This window comes from Triturus cristatus, chromosome 2_1, assembly GCF_964204655.1.
Source record: "Triturus cristatus chromosome 2_1, aTriCri1.1, whole genome shotgun sequence".
NCBI lineage: Eukaryota > Metazoa > Chordata > Amphibia > Caudata > Salamandridae > Triturus > Triturus cristatus.
In genome coordinates, this window is record NC_140581.1 from 715,225,632 (window position 1) to 715,244,966 (window position 19,335).

Sequence of the window (19,335 nt, forward strand, 5' to 3'; positions counted from 1 at the left end):
AGGCCCCGCGGGCCCCCGAAATATAATTATAGGATTGCCCCCGGTACCTGGCCCACCCGGGGGCGCATTTAAATGAAGTGGGAAGCCCCCGCTTCATTTACTTTTATTTTTTTTCATCCGGATTCGCACACCCAGGGCCCATTCAGATGGTTTAAAAAAAAAATAATAATAATAATTTTTGGGCCTGGAGGTCCTTGTGGGATCCCCCTGAGCAGGACTAAGGGGTCAGGGTGTTTCTATCCTATCCCCTTTTCTTCTCTTTTAATCTTTTTTTTACTGTTTTCTTGTGACTCGGTTCTACCGAGTCACAAGATGGCTGCCAACAATTCCTGGTTTGGAGTGTTAGCAGCCAATCACAGTGAAGCTCGTGGTAGTGACAGCCAATCACAGTGAAGCGCATGGTTGGGAGGGTGCGCGAACCCACCATTGCCTCAGATAACAAATCTTTATTTTTTGCCAAATTTGGTGTTATTCCGTTCAGCAGTTTGGGCTATAGCCTTGGCTAAAGTTTCCTACGGGAAATTGATTTTTTTACTTTTCTTTTTTTAATTTCTCAACAACTACTGAACGGATTTACACCATTTAAAAAAAAGGTCGCTTTCTGAACCAAGCTCCACCTTTTTGCCAAATTTGGTGTAATTCCATTCACCAGTTCGGGATGTAGCCTGTAATAAAATTACCTATGAAAATTAACATGGAGAAAACACTTTTTGGGACCCCCTTTTTTCTCAGCCCCCGCTTGACGAATCACCCCCAAACTTTCAGGATAGGAGCTGACCTGGATAGACCTTCTTTTTGGGGAATTGCGTGAACATTCGTCAAACGATGCCAAAGTTATTAGCAAAGATAGATAGATAGATAGATAGATAGATAGATAGATAGATAGATAGATAGATAGATAGATAGATAGATAGATAGATAGATAGATAGATAGATAGATAGATAGATAGATAGATAGATAGATAGATAGAGCGAACGATAGATAGATAGATATTCACTGAAAAAACATAGGTTTCAGGGACGTTATAGTTAGTTGGACATTTCACTCGTACAATACCAGAGAAATTCCGCAGTTATAGTTAGTTCAGCTAACTATAACTTGCGCCCCCACAATGCACTGCTAGATGACATCACATATTACATCATTCATGACATGGTCAGTGACCCCCCTCACACTTCTTTTTTTGTTTTAAAAAACAAACAGCCCCGGGAAGGTGGTGGTCCCCGGGGCTGGGGGGGCCATGTCACTCCCATATACTTTTGATAAAGCCCCGGTTGGGGAGGTGGCAGTCCCCGGAGCAGCGTGGAGGGGTGGCACCCCCAACGCATTTTTTTTTTAAAAAGCCCCAGGGAGGTGGCGGTCTCCGGGGCTGCGGGGGGGCCGCGTGCCACCCGCACATAATCAGCATAGCCCTGGGGAGGGGGAGGTGGCAGTCCCCGGGGCTGTGTGGGACCCTACGGGCCCCCACATTTTTTCTTTTGACAATGCCCCCAGGACCTGGCCCACCCGGGGGCTTCATTAAAATAAAGCGCGGGCTCCATTTCATTGATAAAATTCGGCGGGATTTGTGACCCCAACGCAAGTTCTGCTGAAATGCACCGCCCTTTGAAGTTCACAAGGGACCGAAGGATTCAAACTGGTTTCTTTTCAAATGTCGGCACAGTTGGTTAGACATTGCGAAACAGAACTCCTGATCTGAGACTAACTGGAGGGTTTTATTGGTCCTTTTAATATTTTGTAAACGCACACAACCCACTGGAGGGTTAAGAAAGGCATGAGTAACCACATGCCCCAGCATGCACCGAAATGGGAGTCATTATGAAAGTGACGTCACTGACTATGTCATGAATGATGTAATATGTGACATCATCAGCAGTGAATTCCGGGCGCGCGAGTTATAGTTAGTACAACTAACTATAACGGAGGAATTTCAATGGTTTTGTACGAGTGAAATGTCCAGCTAACTATAACACCCCTGAAACTTATGGTTTTTTCAGTGAATTTCTAAGGTGTTTTAAATGCTAATTCCTAACTATAACATGTTTGAAACCTGTGGTTTTCTCAGTTAATTTCAAAGGTTTTTTAAATGATAATTGTTAAATGTAATAATAGTTATATGTATTCTTTTATACTGATTTTCTACAGTTTTTTAACTGTTTATTTTTACAAATTTTATTTTTAAAATTACATTATATATTTGTAATATAAATGGAAATAAAAATATTTTTTTAAATATTGAAAGTGAAATATTGTTTTTTTTGTTGAATGTATAAGTGCAGAACTACAAGTGTGTCGGTTAGTTAGGGGACTGCATGCATAGTGGATAGGGGTTTGAAGCAGTCCATGTGCTAAGGCCTGGCTCAGTGCATGAGTACTTGGGTACTGACTGAATGATTAGAGTACTGCAAGTTGAATGCCTGGGTGAATTTATAAGTGCTAGAATTACTTTTCAGGATCAGTACTGGGCTCAAAGATGCAGCACTGTGGTCTCTCCTGATGACAGGTGAGTAAATCGGAATTCGTAGTTCGGCTGATTTTAGAGGAACATTTGTAAGTTTCAAAAATCGACACTTAGAAACTTTTTCAGCAAAAAGCAGGCAATGATATCCTATGGAAGGAAATTCAAGTTACTGGTAAGTACGGTTAAAATTACTTTTCAGGATCAGTACTGGGCTCAAAGATGCAGCACTGAGGTCTCTCCTGATAACAGGTGAGTAAATCGGAATTCGTAGTTCGGCTGATTTTACTTTGGTCCAGTATATATAGAGCCAATTTCCTGCACCATCCCCTCCCTTCACCACTGTGTAAACGCGCCCTGTGTCCGTTTTAATTTGGGAGATAAAGTTTGGGTCCAAGTAGCCCACTAGGTACCTCCAGTAAGCGCCACAGAGCAGTGTTGCAGAGAGGTGTAAAAAGGGGCACGGCCTGGGACACCTCTCTGAAACACAGCGCAGTGGCGCTTACTGGAAGCACCTGGTGGGCTAGTTAGCCCCCAGGGGCCCTCAGGATTGAAGGGGAATTATTTCCCCAACTTAAAATGCGCCACAGGGCGTGTTTTCACACGTCACCTCGGGCCCCATCCCCTCCCTTCACCACTGTGTAAACGTGCCCTGTGGCCGTTTTAATTTGGGAGATTAAGTCCCCTTGAATCCTGAGTGTCTCTTGGGTCCAACTAGCCCACTAGGTACCTACAGTAAGCGCCACAGAGCTGCGTTGCAGAGAGGTGTAAAAAGGGGCACGGCCTGGGCCACCTCTCTGGAACACAGTGCAGTGGCGCTTACTGGAAGCACCTGGTGGGCTAGTTGGCCCCCTGGGGCTCTCAGGATTGAAGGGGAATTATTTCCCCAACTTAAAACACGCCACAGGGCGTGTTTGCACACCTCACCTCAGGCCCTGTCCCCTCCCTTACCCACTGTGTAAACACGCCCTGTGTCCGTTTAAAGTTGGGAGATTAAGTCCCCTTGAATCCTGAAGGTCCCTAGGGTCAAAGTAGCCAACTCAGTACCTCCAGTAAGCGCTGTTGCAGAGAGGTGTAAAAAGGGGTACGGCCTGGACCACCTTTCTGCAACGCAGCACAATGGCGCTTATTGGAAGCACCTGGTGGGCTACTTGGCCCCCAGGGGCTCTCAGGATTGAAGGGGAATTATTTCCCTAACTTAAAACACGCCACGGGGCGTGTTTGCACATGTCACCTCAAGCCCCGTCCCCTCCCTGCGCCCCTGTGTAAACGTGCCCTGTGCCCGTTTTAAGTTGGGAGATTAAGTCCCCTTAAATCCTGAGGGTCCCTAGGGTCAAACTAGCCCACTAGGTAGCTCCAGTAAGCACCACAAAGCTGCATTGCAGAGAGGTGTAAAAAGGGGCGTGGCCTCTGAACACCTCTCTACAACGCAGCTTCCTGGCGCATTCTGGAGGTATCTGGTGGGCTAGTTGGCCCCCAGGGACCCTCAAGATTGAAGAGGAATTAATTCCTCAACTTGAAACGCACCACAGAGCGCGTTTGCACAATGGTGAAGGAAGGGGGCGGGGCCTGAGGTGACATGTCTGCATACACGACCTGTGGCGCGTTTTAAGTTGGAAAATAATTCCTCCTCAATCCCGAGGGTCCCTAGGGGCCAACTAGCCTGCCAGGGACCTCCAGTATGTGCCAGAGAGCTGCCTTGCAGAGAGGTGTTCAGAGGCCACGCCCCTTTTTACAACACTCTGCAATGCACCTCCTTGGTGCTTATTGGAGGTACCTGGTGGGCTAGTTGGCCCCCAGGGACCCTCAGGATTGACGAGGAATTAATTCCTGAACTTAAAACGTGCCACAGGGCGTGTTTGCACACGTGAACTCAGGCCCCGCCCCCTCCCTTCACCACTGGGCAAACGCGCCCCGTGGCCCGTTTTAAGTTTGGGGATTACCCCCCTTGAATCCTGAGGGTCCCCGGGGTGCAACTAGCCCACCAGCTACCTCCACTAAGCGCCACAGAGCTGCGTTGCAGAGAGGTGTAAAAAGGGGCATGGCCTCAGAACACCTCCCTGCATTGCAGTTCCATGGCGCATACTGGAGGTTCCTGGTGGGCAAGTTGGCCCCCAAGGACCTCCCAGTATTCAAGGGGAATTCGTTCCCCATCTGCAAACGCGCCAGGGGGCGCGTTTGCAGAGTGCTGAAAGGAGGGGGTGTGGCCTTCTGCGCGATGGCAGTCTTTTTTTTTTTTGTTAAGAAGGGGGGCCCCCGGGGACCACATCCCCCCAGGCATGGCCTTTTTCTTTTTTTAACTTTTTCTTTTTTTTAACTTTTGGGGAGGGGGGCCACGTGGCCCCCCTCCCGGGCCCCTTATGGCCCCGGGGATCCCATCCCCCGAGGCCGGCCTTTCTAATTTTTTTCATTTAAAAAAAAAAACACTTTTGGGGAGGGGGGCCCCGGGGACCCCATCCCCTGGGGCTGGCCCTCTCTGTTGGGGACCGTGGGGGGGTCCTCAATCCCCCCACGGTCCCAGCCGGCTCCCCGCGTCCTTCGGGAGCCGGCATTGCTTTTCCACATGGGAAGCTGCTAAGATGCAAAAGCAAAAAAGCCCCTGGGTGGCGGTCCCCAGGGCTGCGGGGGGCAGAGTGCCCCCCGCAATCAAAATTCATTCGAGCCCTGGGGGTGGTAGTCCCCGGGGCTTTGGGGGGCGTTAGAGCCCCCCCAACATTTTAATAACCAGCCCCGGGGGGTGGAGGTCCCCGGGGCTGCAGGGGGGCCGTGTGCCCCCCGCAACTATAAATGCTTTGCCCCGGGGGTGGTGGGATTCGGCCCCCCCACACTTTTTTTTTTACCATGCCCCCAGGACTTGGCCCCCCTGGGGGCTAATTTACAACGAAGCGCGGGAGCCCGCGCTTCTTTTTTTTAAAACATTTCGGCTGAAATTTGCACTAGACGCTCGAATCTTGCCGATTTAAAAAAAAAAAAATCTTTTTTGGGCCCTGGGGGTCCTTGTGGGACCCCCTGAGCAGGCCTAAGGGGTCAGGGTGTTTCTACCCTGCCCCCTTTTTGCGTTTTTCACGTTTTGTTCACGTTAGGTTTCTTGTGCCTTGGTTCTACCGAGGAACAAGATGGCTGTCAACACCTCCTGGTTTGGAATGTTGACAGCCAATTAGCATACAGCTCGTGATCGGGAGGGTAAGCGCACCCTCTGAGGCCATAGATATATCTATGATTTTACTTTTCATTGTCTCAGGAACTACTGAACGAATTTACACCATTTAACCAAAAGCACGAGTGTGAACCAAGGGCTACCTCTTTGCCAAATTTGGTGTAATTCCGTTCAGCAGTTCGGGCTGCAGCTGCGATTAAAAGTTCCTATGGAAAATTGCATGGGGAAAACACGTTTTGGGACCCCCTTTTTTTCTCAGCCCCGCTTGACGAATCACCCCAAGACTTTCAGGATAGGAGTGGACCGGAGCGCCCCACCAGTTTTGAAAAGTTCGCGAAGATTCGTCAACCAGCGCCAAAGTTATTCCAAATAGAATGTTGCGGATTTCCTATGGATAATAGGTCCTAACTATAACTACCTACTGGCAATCGCCAGTAGGTAATAAAGATATACTTAATCTATAGCAATAGGCTTTGTGCGGTAGCTTTTGGTTAGCGTCTGGTCACACTTTTACTCTTTTTGTTTCTCTTCTGACCTTTTTTTGTTCTTCATTTCGTTTTTGTATGAGTTGCAATTTTTAGAGCAGAACGCGTAGACCTCTTTTTCCCAGTAGTTTGCCACAGCTAAATATGTCCACTCTGGAGCTGCATATCATTGACTTGGTGTCTGGGCTTTTTTTGTTCTGTTCTCTGTGGGCTCTTCTCCGTCTGTGTCACTTTGCTCAGATTGACTAGAGACTTCAGTCAAGGTGGAAGGTATTCTTCCTGAAGTCAGTATGTGTCTCAATCTTTCAGATTTTTTGGGCCAATGGTCTTCTTTTCACACTTGTTTTTTTGGTACACTGTTCACATCATTTGAGTAAACATTTCTTTTAGTTGGATCCCCTTCACTTTGATCCTCGATACCAACTGGGATCAACTCTCTTTGACTCTCATTCACAACAGTGTCTCGAGACCCAGTATTTGGCGCCCTCTCTACTCTGTGCTCAGTCCGAACAGGACGTTTCTCTGTTACCACCGGTTCGTCCACCACAGACCCTAACATTTCAAGAGGACATGGGACTCGACGAGTGTGGGCTGCATGCACCCAATTAGATAGACCACCACATTTAACAGCAGTTGTGGTTAGAAGAATCACTTGATATGGCCCACGTCACAGGATTTTTGCATGTGCTTCTTCACCTGGGTACAAATCGTGGCACTGCTCCTGTTGAATGATAGTTGCGACTTCTACAACCTGGTGAGACATAGAACGTACCACATCAGCCAATCCTTTACAATAATCGAGTACAAAGTCATAAGATTTGCTGGGACTGTAGACTGCCTCATAGACCTCCACATAATTATCTTGTGAGAGGACAGTTCAGTTCTTCTGTATGAGATACTTCGCAAACTCATCAACACCAAAGGTAACGCATCAGGCCATTTCAGGGATGTGGATGCACACACCTTTGCTAGTCTGGACTTAATCATTACATTTACCTGTTAAACCACCCCAGACGCCACCAAGCAGTATCCACAGTGTAGCCTTTGCTCAATTTGTAATGCAGCACAAAGCATTCGTATGACTAAATTATTAAAGTGTGCGCCTCTATCTGATTCCAATGAGACTGGGAAACCAAATCTAGGTATCAATTCTCTAAGAAGCAGTTTAACCCCAGTTAAGCTGTAAGCTGTCATTGCGCCGTCTGGGGTAAGCCTCAACCCAACGAGAAAACAATCACACAAGGACATATTTCAATCCATTACAAAGGGGCATCTCAATGAAGTCAAGCTGCATGCAGGTAAACGGACCTCCTGATTTTCCAATGCGACTCCTACTGACCATTGTCTTTCTTCCTGCATTTTGTTGTTGAGAGATCTCACATCTTTGACTCTCTGCAATGGCTCTAAATCTTGGGTTGTACCAAGTTTGACGAAAGAGAGATAGCATAGCATCTCTACCTGCATGTGCAGGTCCGTGGCTAATCCTTGCAATCGATGACAGTAGACTATCCGGCAACAAAGGTCTCCCATCTGTGTAAACCTGTCAGAACGCACATTTGGCGTACATTAACAGGCTCCACGTGAAGGAGCCAGCACGAACAATTGTGGGAACTCCAATTCCCAGCTGTACCGGGGAGCGTGACGTCAAACGCACCGTAGTGCACGGCGTCAAGAAACCCGGATATAGATGGACACTCCGCAGATGGAGCTGCCGATTATTCATTTTACATGGCGTTTGGTGGCTGTTACTGGTCCAGTAAGGGTGCTGTATGCACTGTTTCCTATGTACTTTAAAGCTTTGCGGATGTACTTTGCTGTGTTGCTGATTGTCATCGATACATTACGTATTGTCTCCCTTCATTTGCAAGTCATCTCTCGGTAGGAGGTCATGCGAGGGAGTAAAGTGTGTTCTGTCCTCACCAGCCTTAAAAGAGTACTTTTGAGGGGCAAACTCGTTCTTTTGAGTATATTCTCTGTTCTTCCCTGTTGGCGAGTCTAGTACAGTGGCTCATGCAGGGAAGAAAAGTTACTGGCATTATTATCAGCATGAGAAGGAGGTAACAAAGAGTGATGATAACTCTGATATATTGGCGCCACCCTACTTGAGTGATTATATACTATATCTTGATTTGTGCGGTTGCGCTAGGAAAATGGAACCGCATCAGCGTTTTTGGTTTACCTTAACAGAAGGTATGAATAACAATCAGGGGAATTATTCCCTTGCATTTACTTTGCTCAAACAGTGATATTTGCTCGAAATCTAAGAAATGTTCACAACTTTAATAACCAGCGATTGGCGACTCTCTGTTTCTTTCAACAGGGGTGGTCGGTAGTAGGTGATAAGCCTTGAGTCTTCTATTCACTCATATGGTCTTCTCAACCTGATACAGAGGGTAGGTGTGATAGGAACTGTATTCTCTCAGGGGGTGCTAAGCATGCATGGACACAGAGATACATACTTACCTTCTTTGTTTCCGCCTTACAGTATTGGTGTTGAGGAGATGTGATCATCTGCTCACCTCCACTGTTATGAGATTGTATCTTGTTTCCTTTACAGGGGTGTTTTTTTATTTATTCTATAGCTATTCAGTGTAGGTGTCTCGCTTCTATAGAAGAGTACCACTATATGCTCTTTCTATTTTCACAGGTCTCCCTCCCTGCAGTCCCCATCCTTTCCTTCCCACACTTCACCATCCTAAAGACTGTGTATATATATATATTCCAGACTTGGGGCTGTCCAGAGGTGGACCCCTATGAGCATCGGTTCGACCCGGAGGATATGCTTGGAAAAGGACATAATAATCGGCCCATAAATATACTTATCCATCCGGTCGGGATGATTCCAGAATGGCCACCTTAGATGATGTGTTAGTAGCCCTTGCAGTACTACAGGTAGAACTTACGGCTTGTCAAAACACACTAGCCCTAGATGCTGACTAGGGATTGGAACTAGAGGCAAAGGGCCTAGGGACTAGCCAGCCGCCGACACGTAATGTAAACACAAATAGTTGGGATTTCTACAGGATTTCTAGAGATGCATATCCAATGGGGGCATCTCACAAAAAGTGAAGGACTGGCCTCACACACCACCTGGTGTCATGCTTAATCATAGGCCGTCCTCGCCCTCAAAAAACTTAATTTGATAGAGGGCGGGCATACACCTGGAGACAGGGATGCACTTCTAAACTAAGTGGTAGCCCGTGAGTAGTGAATAGGTGATCTAAAAACCATTGCAGTTGACAAGAAACTAATTTAATTAAAGGGGCAACTGCATGGTATTAAAAAAAAGTGAATGGTGATTCGGGAAATAATTATCCCTTCATCGTGCTAGATGTGGTCAACATGTTTCTGCTTCAAGGTCCCCAAAGCGTACATAGCATTCGTCAGGACCAATGTTTTCAAAGGGCTCAGTCTTTATACACAAATTGTATGAAAGATCAACCACTCTAAGAGTGGGAGTTTATGTGATTATCAATATTCCCACTAGTCTAGTACTCACAAGAAATACCTGTAGAAAAAGAAGGAAGAGAGGGAAACAAATGCATATCAAATATGAAAGTTTCCTGTTTGTAGTATTTCCATTACATACATCACCACACTTAAAAGCGCGCGTGGTGGTCACTAAGTGAGACACGTGTCATTCATACGTGTCAATACTTAATTTGAAGAGAGAAAACATGTCTCTTGCCGCTTACCCTAGGTCACTATCCTACTTACTCCATGGGAGGTCGAGGGTGGAAGAGCCTACTGTGACATTCTGGAAAGAAAGACATATAATCATAGCCTGGTGGTGGTAAAACAGGTTAATGATAGGGAGTAAAAACACATACACACAAATGCATATTTAAAAAGGTGCGTCCTTGTGGGAAGAGTATAAATGCACCAAAGCGTTTGAATACGCTCATCCATCCATCCATCCAAAAGGCACACACACACTCTTACTGTCAAATTCAGCGCCTCCAGCCGTGTCTCCTACGGTTGTCCGCATCGATTCCCCGCCGGTAAATGAAGGTGGGAGAGGGGCGGTCTTTTATACTACCCTTGGTTTACTAATTGTTTGGTAATTGAGGAACAAATGTATGGCACCTGGGCGAGATCCGATGTCTTGCTACGATCGTGTCTGGTTGCCCGATTATGGGTGTTACTTCAGCAGGCACAGTCTCCCTGTTGGTTGGGCGTAGGTCGTGGGGGAGTGCCTAAGGTCCGTGCTTTGCGAGGGGGAGAAAGCGCGTAAGTGCGTCTGCAGCTCTCCTTCCCGTCTCTGTGTGGAACTGCCACGCATGTGTCCCGTGCCTCTGATTGGAGGGCGCATGCATATGGCGTTTTTTTTATTTGCCGTGCGCGCAAGTGCGTTTATTTGCGCTCGCATTGGCTCTACCCAATAGTGTGTGGATTTCATTCCTATTCCCGGTGATTAATTATCGACATATTCCCTCTGTGAGCAGTGGTATCATATCTGGTAAATATGAAAGGTGGTTCAAAAAGGTACATTGAATGCTGCCATTAAGTGCACGAAGAGGTACACACGTACAGGTCATACCCAGTATCGTTGTGCCACATGCTGTTTTTAGAGGTTTCTCCTTTGTGAGTTTTTCATTATATATGACATCTATATTTGGCGCATATGCTGGGTATGCCCAACGGTGGACGATTGGCGGTAGTGTGTGTGGCTGGTTAGGATGTTTATTCAGTTCTTGTCATGGAATTGACTTTATATAGGTACCCCATGTCTTAGCTGTATGCGTGAGTACGAATGTCATATATTAACTATTTGCCATTACGGCTCTATAGTTGGGTCACCGTGCCAGTTGTAGGCATGGGATTTCGTCATTAAGGCCTGTGTCCCATGTGCGCAGACGGTATACCAAGCGTTGACATGCAGGTTTCTACTGATGTCGGTTTTTTGATTCCTCATCACCTCCAGTACCACCCAACGTAGATCTGATTCAGTGTGGTTAAGGTCTAAGAAATGTTTTGTCAATCTGGTGTTGGATTTTCTACAACGGATTGTGCTGCGGTGTTCCTTGATCCGCGTTTTTACTTTCCTTGTCGTCATACTGATGTATTTTAGGTTGCACGGACAGTTCAAGAGATAGATCACATTCTCAGTGTTGTAATTACTAAAATTCTTCAGTTTCTATGGATTGTTTGTGCCGATATCCACTTCCTTTGTAACGGTGGTAAGAGGGCAGTAGACGCAATTGCCGCATGGGAAATGGCCTGTCGGTTTTGGTTGGCTCCAGAGGCGGTTCTGACCATTGTCATCCTTGTGTGTAATTTTAGAGTGTACCAGGTCATCCCTGAGGTTCCTGCTTCTCTTAAAGGCGAAAAGGGTGGGGGGGGGGTGGGTTGCCAATGTCGTTGTCCACTATTCAGGATTGACCATTTCTTCTTTATTATGCTTTGGACTTTATTTGATGCAGGTGTGTACGTAGTCATGCATACCATGCGCTCAGTTTTTATTTTTGGTTTGGTGTCAAGCAAAGCTTCCTGATTATTGTTCCTTGCCCGTTTCTTGGCTCTCCTGATCATTTGTTTTGGGTAGTGTCTAGCCAATAGTTTGGTCTCCAACTGTTCTGCCTGCTCTTGGAATGTCTCCAGTTCAGAACAATTTCTCAGTATCCTGATAAATTGTCCTACTGGTAGATTCTGGCGTAGTTCTCTCGGATGGTAGCTCTCGTACAGCAATAGGCTATTTCTATCTGTCGGTTTTATATGCACTCTTGTAGAGATCCCCTCCGTCGTGAGGGTGATGTCCAAATCGAGGAATATAGCATGATTCTTCTCGAAAGTGTGGGTGAAGTTGAGATGATTGTCTCTGCTGTTGACCCAATCCACAAAGGTTGTGGCATCCTCTGGTGTACCGTGCCATACGATGAAGATATCGTCTATGTATTTGCTTCCACATTCTCATCTGGTGGGCGAAAGGGTTGTTGGCACTGAATATGTACTCTTCCTCAAATTGATGGACATACAGGCACGCCATACTGGGCGCAAAAGTGCTGCCCATAGACGTGCCCTTGATCTGATGGTATAAGGTGTCTTCGAACTCAGAAAAATTCTCGGTCAAGGCCAGCTGGGCGCATTCCATAATGAAGTGTTTAGATGTTATGTAGGTCCATTCTTGGTTCAGAAGGATTTGTTCAACCACCTCTAGAGTGCGTCTTTGGGGGATGCTCGTATAGATGTTGGCTTCCAGGTCCCTCAGGTGGCATAAGACGTCCTTCGTGTCCTTCAGGTACGACGGGGACTTCTGTACGATGGGTCTTAAGAACCAGTCGCAGAATTGCGACAGAGGTTCTAGTGATGAGCCGATGCCGGACACTGTAGGCCTACCCGGGGGTGGCACCCTGTTTTTGTGGATTATGGGTAGGGTATAGAACCTGGGTGTTCTTGGTTCGGTATTTACGAGGAACTCTGCCTCATGTTTCGTGATCCAGTCACAGGTCAGACCCTCACTGACCAGGCTTTTAATTTTGTTCATAATCCGTCTTGTGGGGTCACTCCGATGTATCTCGTAGCTTGTTGTGTCTGATAAAAGGCGTAGGCACTATAGCCCCACCTTTGTCCGCTGATTTTATTACTAACTCACGACTGTTTTTGAGTTGTTGGAGCTCTGTCCTCTCTCCCTTAGTCAGGTTCTGAAACCCCTTAGTGTTGTTAAAGTCAATCTCTTCAACCTCTTTGAGAACTGCCTGTTCAAATGCCAGCACATTGCATGAGATGTTTTGGATTGGTGGAGGGAAAGTAGACTTTTTCCGTAGCCCTGTGTTTGACTTTCCATCATCGTCTCCCTGTGTTTCTCAGAAGTACTCCCTCAGCTTGATTTTCCTAAAGAATTGTGCCAATTCGGTGTTAAGAGAAAACGGGTCATTGTTAGGTGTAGGAACAAAACCCAGGCACTTTGCAAGTACGGCTTCTTCGTCTTTGCTGATTGTGTAATCACTTAGGTTTACGATATTTGTCATTCCTTGTGCATCACCGGGGCTCCGCCACTGCTCCTGCTCCGTATGACTGCTCCTCCGCTGGTCGAGGGTTCGTCCTCCCATTGTACTCTGGGGGTTCTTCTTGATTTTTGTCTGCCTCTTCCCCTTCCTCGGCCCCTGAATAAAAAAGGCTGCGGGCCTTGTTGGTAATCGAACCCGGGTGGGTAGCATGGTTGTGGCCAACACCCAAAGTGGTGCATAGTTGGGGGAAACATTGTTTGTTGGGGGTTCTGGTGTCTTCTGACGTGTTGTCCTCCAGTGCTCTCATCAATGCTGTTGTCGCTCCTCTCCTCACACGAGCTGAATGTCCAGTTCTGGGGAGTCGGTCTGAAGCGTTGTTGGCGCCTTTGGACCTGTTGTTGTGGAGGTTTCTCATAGTATTCGTCGGAAGTGTAAGGGTATACTGTTTCTCAACTAAATTTTTGTAAATCCTTCTGTAATTTAGTAATTTTTGATTGTGTAAGATATTCTCTACATGCTGAATGGTCGTTTTTTATTTCTTCTCGTTTTTTCTTATAGATAGTAATGTGGACTGTAGTTTTGAACTTGCTCTCACTGTTGTATTTCGACCATTAGGGTATCAGCTAGTTGTCTAGCTGAATTGATGATTAACACCAACCAATCCTTGGTACACTTCCAGGCGATGCTTGACCAGTTGATCCTGAACTCTTTATTGTTCAAGAAAAGTCTAGGCTCGTTGGTAACCCCGAATCCTCGTGGAGCTGTGTTCTTTCTTAGGTATTCTGTCATAAAGGCCCCATGCAGGGCCGTCCGAATCTGTTCTTTCTTTTTTGCTGAGAGTGCTTCTCACTCATCAGACTTCTTTATGGTTTGTGCAACTACCGCTTCAGCTAAGAGCGACGGGGTTCTTAATATCTCCGCATATGTGTTCTCATCGAACGTCAGTTCGGTATCCATTTTTAGTGTTAGGGTGTTGCGGTGTGAGTGTAATCAGTTTTGTCACTCTACAGTTTTTATTATTTCTATGGGGCCGGTATATAGATTGCCGGTCCCCCGGTCATATATGACAGGAAGTTGCCCTACAGGTGCTCCCACAGCCGAAAGCTGTACGAAAAGTCAAAACGGACGAGTATAGACTTTCGTGCTTTAAATGCCATCACTGTAAAAAATCAATACCCACTCCCGCTAATTTTGGTACTCTTAGAGCAGGTTAAAGGAGCAGTGATGTACATCAAACTTGACCTCGGAGGAGCTTACCATCTAGAACGTATGCAGGAAGGAGACGAATGGAAGACAGCTTTCAAGACACGTTACGGTTGTACGAGTACCAGGTTTTGCCATTTGGGCTTTGCAATGCTCCAGCGGCATTTCAATTCTTTCTGAATGATGTTTTACGCGACTACTTGCATCATTTTGTAGTCATTTACATCGACAACATCCTTGTTTATTCCTCGAGTGAAGGGGAAAATATGAAGCACGTGTGCCTAATCCTCCAAGCTCTAAAGAACAACCACCTATTTTGCAAGATAAGTAAATGTGAATTCCATGTCACCACCGTAGAATTCTTGGGCATTATGCTCACACCAACAGGACAAGTAATGGCAGAGTTAAAAGTAAGGGCAATCACAGAATGTGAAGGACATCCAATGTTTCTTGGGCTTTGCCAATTTTTATCAATCAGTTTTCAGACACAGCTGCTCCCTCAACCAAATTGTTGAGGAAGAACTCAAACTTCAGTTGGACAGATGAGGCACAAACAGTGTTTGAAACTCTTAAGAAGGCGTTTGTAACAGCCCCAATATTGGCCCACGCAAATCATGAGTTACCGTTCATAGTGGAGGCCGATGCATCAGAGGGGGCGATCAGAGCAGCGCTATCTCAAAGACATGCTACCACAGGTCAACTGCACCCTATTGCTTTCATGTCCAAGAAATTGAACAGTGCCAAACAGAGCTACTAGCCATTAAAGAGGCCTTCGTTGAGTGGAGGCATTGGTTGATGGGAGCAACACATACCGTTACCGTGTATACAGACCATCGCAATTTGCAGTTCATGAAGTCAACCCGGCAACTTACACCTCGTCTCTTGCGATGTTTTTTGCAGAGGATTCGTTCTTAGTAACATTCAGACCTGGTAGTGAAAACAAAAAAGCTGATGAGCTAACTCGTCAGGAATCCTCTATGGAACCTTGTTCGAACCCAGACCGAGTGATCACTGAGCCACAGAAGGTCCTTGGAGTGGTAAACACAGACACCTTATTAAGAAAGGTGGCCAGGGAGGTTCAAACATTCCAGTGGAAAGATTGGTTGAGAGGGCATCCTGAATGGAAGATGTGACAGGGCATTCCCATAAAGAGTAACCAGATCCTTGTTCCCACACAAGAGTTAAGAACATTAGTTTACCAATGGTGTCATGTTCTCCCTAGTGAGGGGATAATGGGAGTGAAAAAACAATTGAGAGCATACAGGGGCAATTCTGGTGGCTAACTTTCAGAAAAGACATACCTTTGTGGGTAAAGAAATGTACTACATGTGCACAAATGAAGACAGTCAAAGACAAACCACAGAGTCTCCTGCAACCTTTACCAATCCCTGACAAACCATGGGAAAGGTCTCCGTGGATTCATAGTAGGATTGCCGAAAGATCAAGGGCATACGGTTATTTTAGTTACCATTGATTATTTAACCAAGATGGTACATTTTGTCACTTGTAAGCAGATGCCTTCATCAGGTCAGTTAGCCAGGTTGCTGTTGATCCATGTGGTTAGACTGCATGGCCTCCCCCGGGTGATTGTGTCAGATTGTAGTACCCAGTTTACTGCACAATTTTGGAGGGTATGGTGCTCTGCCTTACAAATTTCTTCAACCATGTCCACTAGTTTCCATCCGCAAACGGATGGACAGACAAATCAAACCTTAAAACAGTACCTGTCATGTTATGTGGAGAATAACACTGAGGCATAGGTGGAGTGGTTATGGCTCGCAGAAATCACATACAACAGTGCTCATCAAATCTTCACTCATCACACTCCATCTACAGTTCATATGGGTATCAGACACATTTCATTCCTTTCTTAACACCCTGCAACAGTCAGAGGCTCCCTGAGGTGCATAGTCAAATCACACATATCCAAATGACCTTGAAAGACACACAAAGAAGTCTAGATCATGCAAAAGAACAATACAAAAAACAGGCTTACAAACACCGAAGACAGGGTCCTATCTATGTGAAAGGGGATTTAGTAAGGCTCTCCACATGAAACATCCGTTTCAAAAGACATAGTGTGTTTAATCCAAAATTTATCGGTCCCTTCAAAGTGATTAGACAAGTGAATCCAGTTACTGTGAAACTTGCATTGCCATATCACTTTAGGATTCAGCCTGTTTTCTATGTTTCACTGCTAAAACCATCCCATTGCCCAGTTTAGAAATTACCTGATCCGCTGTGGGTTGACCAGGACAAGGAATATGAGGTGGCTGGTACTATTGGTTCCAAAATATTGCACGCAAGCCGTGGTATCTGGTCGCATGGAAGGGGTATAGAGTGGAGGAGAACTCCTGGGAACCTGCAATGTTGGTACATGCTCCTTGATTGGCTGCTGCCTTCCACAGACCTTTTCCTAACAAACCCTGTGTCTGTCAGTGTTCTCCGAGAGGGGGTGTACTGTCAGAACGCACCTTCGGCGTACACTGACAGGCTCCCCGTGAAGGAGCCGGCACAAACAATTGTGGGAACTCCAATTCCCAGCAGTGCCGGCGACGTGACGTCAAACGACCCTCCATCATTGAATGTCTTGGCCTGGACTTACTGAATATTCCTCTTGATCTCAACAGCCCAAAGCCGGTGTTCTTGGTAGACGATCTAGATATGTTTAGTAGAGCTTTTCACTGGGAGTTTCCCATAGTGTTTTGGGAATATTCTCATGGATAGCAGGAGTGAGGTTGAGGCTGAGCTAGCAAGATTACAGAGTGAAGGAATTTACAAAGTCTTGAATCATCAGAATGGTTGTCTCCTGTAGTCGTGGCCAGACGTGCAAGAAGGGACATAAGACTGTGTGTGGACTTTAAGGTACATGAATGAGAGCATTTGTTTGGAAAGATTTGTCTTGACTAGGATGAACAAGCTGCTGGCCGTGTCCAAGGGAGGTAGAAAGTTCTCCATCATAGATGTGGCTTCTCTGTACCTTGTAATACCTCTTCATTCCACTAGTGAATATTTCACTACCTTTTCCACCCCATTTTTGTGCTAAAGGTTCATATTGTTTGGGCTTGTTCTGATAGCCATGATGTTCCAACACCTAGTTGCTATTTAAGGGGTGCAGTAGAGTAACATCCTTCCAAGATTACATCTTAGTTATGGGAAAAAACAGACAGACCATGACATGCAGTTGCGGAAAGTACTGAGCGTCCTTGACAGAAATCGGCTGAAAGCTAAGGAAAATAAGTGTAAGTTGTCTAGAAATTCTGTATCCTGTCTGGGACATCAAGTATGCAAATTAAGTGTTTGGTGGAGGCTATGGTGATTGCACCTGTACCTACTAGTAAGGATGATGTGAGAGCTTTTGTTGGGTTCATGGAGATCTACTAGATATGTGTGCAAGTTTTTGCAGTGAAATCATATACCCTTCGGCAACTACTGAAGAAGAAACAACAGTTCCTGCTGAATAGAAGTCTTCAAGAATGATTCATCTCTATTAAGAAAGACATTAACAAGGCCACATTTTGCAGGGTTATATCCACAAAATGCCAGTTTTATAACAGCTGATATAAGTGAATGTGGCGTAGGAACAGTTTTGAAACAGGTGGAGTCAGAAAGAAAGGAAGTCACTGTTGCATTTGCTTCATTCAACTTGTCCTCTACCAAAGAACGCTACACAGTTAGAGAGAATGAAATGCTGGGCTGTGTCTGGGATTTAGACTACTTCAGAGAATATATGTGGGCCTCTGAATTTAGTTTTCACATGGACCACAAACCTCTCATCAAATATTTTACTAAGTGTGGTCTGTCCTAGGCTTCACTCTCATTGCAATAATGTCCATACATCATCTTCATTTCATCATAACTACAGTGTTGAGCAAGTGGCTGTGGTGAAGAATAGAGTTGCAGATTTTTTGAGCAGGGAACCCCTGCCTCAAACTTTTGATATTGAGAGTGTGAGGGGCAGTTATGCTGTGGACTGAGTGAATCCTAGGGCATGAAGTTCCTCTTGGCATTGTAAAGAACAAGTTGCATATCAAGTGTGCATACTAGTGTCTAGGTATAGACAGTTGAGCAGAGAAGAGTGTGTGAGTGTGAAGATTGTGCTAAATCAATATTGTAAAACATTAATAAAAAAGAGTTTAAAAAAGAATATGCTAACTTAGACAAGAGCCAGGTCTTACTATGTCCTCCTCTAAGTCCCATACCTTTTTCACCTTTGTTCCTTTTAGGAAGGAATATGCTACTTACCAGTATGCATCTGTTCTTGGCATGTAGAGCTGCAGATCTACACACTATGCATAGATTGCCATCTGGTGTTGGGTCCGGATGTTTGCACTTGTTTTTGTTCTGGAATGTCTTTGGAAGTCACAAGGTAGGTGACTCCTCCTTAGGATCATAGTGCGCATGGGCATCGGCTCCATCCTCAGATTGTTTTTCGACCAGCAGGGGAATGATGGAGCTTTGTCAGAAACAGGAAGATGCCCTTTTATGCTGTATCTAAATAAGATAATACTGGAACAGATAAAGGTAGCCGGGGAGGCGGGTGGGCGTGTGTAGAGCTGCAGCTCTACATGCCAAGAACAGATATATACTGGTAAGTAGCATATTCCGTTCGAGGCACATGAGCTGCAGATTACACACTATGCATAGATTGTATAGAAGTCCCATTCCTTAGCGGCGGCCACCAGTATCTGTTGCAGTAGTCTGAAATAGGGTTTTGAGTATAGCTTGGCCCACACTGGCTTGTTGTTTTGATTGCACATCTACACAATAGTGTTTTGTGAACGTTTGCGGTGTAGACCATGTAGCTGCTTTGCAGATGTCATCTAATGGAATGTTCCCTAAAAATGCCATAGAAGCCCCTATTGTTCTTGTAGAGTGGGCTCTAGGAGGAACAGTTAAAGTACATTTTGGTTTGTGGTAGCAAATTTGTATGCATTTAACAATCCATCTGGCTATCCCGGACTTGGATATGGGATTGCCTTTGTGTGGTGGTGAGAAAGAAATGAAAAGTTGTTTGGTTTTTCGAAAAGGTTGTGTTCTTTCAATGTAATAGAGCAATGCTTTTTTAACATCTAAAGTATGAA